The sequence below is a fragment of the Lynx rufus genome, unplaced genomic scaffold, assembly GCF_022079265.1.
Source record: "Lynx rufus isolate CCGP_SWC_20201006 ecotype Redwood Valley unplaced genomic scaffold, mLynRuf1.p SCAF_1, whole genome shotgun sequence".
NCBI lineage: Eukaryota > Metazoa > Chordata > Mammalia > Carnivora > Felidae > Lynx > Lynx rufus.
The window spans coordinates 18,929,093-18,932,938 of record NW_025814823.1 but is presented as its reverse complement, the minus strand read 5'-3'; positions in this window follow the sequence as shown (position 1 = coordinate 18,932,938).

The following is a 3,846-nucleotide window of genomic DNA, read 5'->3' as shown; positions in this document are numbered from 1 at the left end:
GGGAAGTATGGCCGCCCTTGTCTGAGAGGGTGCTCCACCATGGAGGGGGCCAGACGAAACCTGCACACTATCCCCTAGAGAACCCCACCCCACTTTCCCTGAAGGGCCCTCACCCGGGCAGAGATCAGTAGCATCAGCTGGACCCAGAGCAAGGCCAGTTCAAAAGACAAGCCTGCGTTTTCTGTCGCCTTCCTGCCTCATCTTTGGGGAGCTGAACTCTGAAGAGGAAGGGGAGGGGAGAAGGAGAGAAATTGGAGCTGAAATTGGATCAGACCTAATTATCCTAACCAAAGGATCAGAAAGTTCTAAGACTGATGTGACCACTCTGCTTTAAAATGCAAGCCAGCTCCTCTATACTGCACTGTATATGCTATACCATATACTTATTTATTATGTCTCTTGTTCACTGTCTTTCTCTTTCCCTCTCACCTCTACCCTCACCCCAAAATGTAAACTCGGCAAGATCAAGGATCTTTGCTTTTAACTGATTTCTCTAGCATCTAGAATGATACCGTCCCTTTCGGCACCCTGTCGCTACATGTGGCTACTTAACTTGAACTCACAATGAAATAAAGTAAATTCATGGCCTCAGTCGCACCCGCCACATTGAAGTACTTAATACCCACATGTGCCTAGTGGCCTCTATATTGGGCAAGATAGATAAGGAACACTTCAATATCACTGAAAGTTTTATTGAACATTGCTGGTCTAGAACTATAGCCGGCATGCTGTGGCACTCGATAAATATTTGTAGAATGAGTAATTGAATGAATGGCTGAGTTGTTTTTAAGACAAGCTAGTCTAAGAGTCTAGAGGCAAATTGCTCTATTATCAGTAGTGTATACACTCGGGTAAATCATTTCATCTTTCTGTGCACCCATCACTAGACACTTAGTCATTTGTAAACATTTAAAAAGTGCTTTTAGGGGCACCTGGGTGGCTCAGGTGGTGAAGCATCTGACTTCGGCTCAGGTCATGACCTCAGAGATTGTGGGTTCCAGGCCCACCCCAACTCCGTGCTGGTGGTGTGGAGCCTGCTTGGGATTCTCTCTCTCTTCCCCTCCCCCACTCATATGTGCGTGGGCTCTCTTTCTCGCTCAAAATAAATAAATAAACTTTAAAGAAGAAGAAGGAGAGGGAGAGGGAGAGGGAGGAGGAGGAGGGCGAGGAGGAGGAGAAAGAAGGAAGAGGAGGACGATGAGGACAAGGAAGAGGAGAAAAAGATGCCTGGGTTCGATTTTTTTTTAATTTAATTTAAAAAGCGAAAATAAAAAGTGCTTTTAGAAAATTGTTCTGGAAAAACAGATACAACCACTGAAAGGATAAATCAAGGGATGCACCCATTCTTTGGAAGGCCCAGTATATTTGAGGCAACAGAGCCTAGAGATTGTTGGAGGCTCTGGAGTCAGATGGCCTGAGGGGAAAATCCCAGCATCTATTTTTCCAGCTGGACGATTAGAATAAATCTTCTGGGGTGAGAATGAGGGACAGATATGGTTCTACCGCTGATGCTCTGTGTACTACCCCACCCCCACTATTCCCAATGCCCATGTGATCTCACCAATGAAGACTTCCACATGTCACGTTCTAACCCTCTCTTTAAAGAAAACTTTTTTTAACATTTATTTATTTTTGAGAGACAAAGAGAGACAGAATGTGAGTGGGGGAGGGGCAGAGAGAGAGAGGGAGACACAGAATCCGAAGCAGGCTCCAGGCCCTGAGCTGTCAGCGCAGAGCCCGACGTGGGGCTCGAACTCACGAATCATGAGATCGTGACCTAAGCTGAAGTCGGACACTCAACCAACTGAGCCACCCAGGCGCCCCAACCCTCTCTTTATAATGGGATTCTTTCCCTGCCGTGTGTAAAATACTAAAACATGGCATTCAGCCAATCCCCAAATGAATAACCATCATTCAAAGCATTTAGCCAACATCTCTGTTCCAAGCTTTGTGCTAAGCACTGAAAATTTAGAGGCGAAGGGGGAAGCTTCATCTCCCAAATAGCTGGGACTGCAGCGAGGGAAGGCTGAGTGTTGTAGAGGCATGTTCAGAATGCCAGGGAGCAACAGGGAAAGGGCACATAACCAAGCCCAGGGAACCAGGAAGGCCATATTTGGAGGAGGTAATGGCTGAGTCTTAAAGTATGAGAAGGAGTTATGAGTAGGAGTTTCAAAGGAGGGAACAAACCATACAATTATAAGAAAAGAAAGGAGAAAGAGCATGGCAGTCTAGGAGCCCCGATGGTTCAGTGCAGGATAGGAGGTGAGGGTAACAGAAGAGGCTAGCGAGGAGCAGGGCTGATCTCCGAGGGTCCCATACGCCCTGCTAAGCGTGTTGAGTTTATTCAGAGGGTGGTAGAGGGAGCCAGTGAATAGACATTCTTTGTGATGTAAATGTGGACGGTGTAGAGCAGAGAGGAGGTTGAAGGCATGGACTATGGAGCCAGACTGTTCTGTCCTTGAAGACTGGCTCTCATTCGATGGCTTTGTGATGGTGGACAGCTTCTTTAAGCCCCAAATTCCTCATCTTACAAAAGGGGAGAATAATCCTAGCTGTGTCGTGGAATTTTGTTAAGGTAAGATGAGGCAAAAAATATAAAGCACTTGCTACAGTGCCCGACACATAGTAAGTGGTCAGTAAGTGCTAACAATTATTATAGGTCATTGATTTCTTAGGTTTCTTGTTTGCCTTATTTTTTTAATGTTTATTTATTTAGAGAGAGTGCAAGTTAGGGCACACACAAGCAAGGGGAGAGGCAGAGGGAGACGGAGAGAATCCCAGACTCTGTGCTGTCAGCACAGAATCCGGTGTGGGGCTCAAACTCATGAACTGTGAGATCATGACCTGAGCCAAAATCAACAGACACTTAACCGAGGTGTCCCTGCCTTATTTTTATAGTTAAATACTAATTGAATGAATTAAATTTGCCATAATGATAGGAATTTAAAATGTTGTCCGTGTACCCTAATAAAAATCTAAACATTTTATTCCTTCAACCCATATTGATTGACCATGAATGATGTGCTAGGCAGTTTTAGACTCTAAGAATAAATCGCTGAACAAGGCGGCCCAGGGCCTCTGCTCTCAGCTTATATTCTAGTGGGGAAGGCTGACAATAAATAAGTAAACAAAAGGGTTACAAGATGTGTATACTCCACGAGGCAGGGCTTCTCTGTTTGGCCCTGATGTAGCCCCACCGCATGAGGCAGAGCCTACTATAGGCACTCAGTGAATGTATCGAGTGGATGAAAGGAGATCATTTCAGAAGGTGATGAGCACTAGGAAGGCAGTGAAACTGGGCAACATGATGGAGTGGGAACATGCTGGAGTGGGAAGACTGGCTTCAGTCGATGCGGTGCTACTGACAAGGTGGCTGTTGAGTGAAGTTGGAAAGAGGTGAAGGAGGCAATCATGGGACAACCTTCGAGAAGAATGTTCCAGGTAAAAGGATATTCCGTGCTAAAGCTAAACATCCTAGAGCAAAGCTGTGTTGTGCCTGTGAAGAACAGGCCCAAGTTGCTGGCATGCAGTGAGTGAGGGGAGGAGAGAGTTGGGGCAGGAGGTGGGAGCCATAGGCAAGAGCTGGGCATTCAGGGCACTTAGACCCATTTCCTTGCCCTGCACAGAATCCGCCTGGGAAGCTTTTCTATTCCTCCGCTCGAAATGTCTACAGAGCGCATTACTGTGTTTGTCAGCTGCCCTCGCTCTTGTCCAATAGAATTATCTTTCCAGGCTGGGGACGTGGAGACAGACTGGATTCCTCTCTCCTGCTGTTGGCAGGCCTCTGCGTTGGTGCTTGACCTGCTCAGTGTTCCGGGCTGTGTTAGGTTTGTCAGACTGATGTGA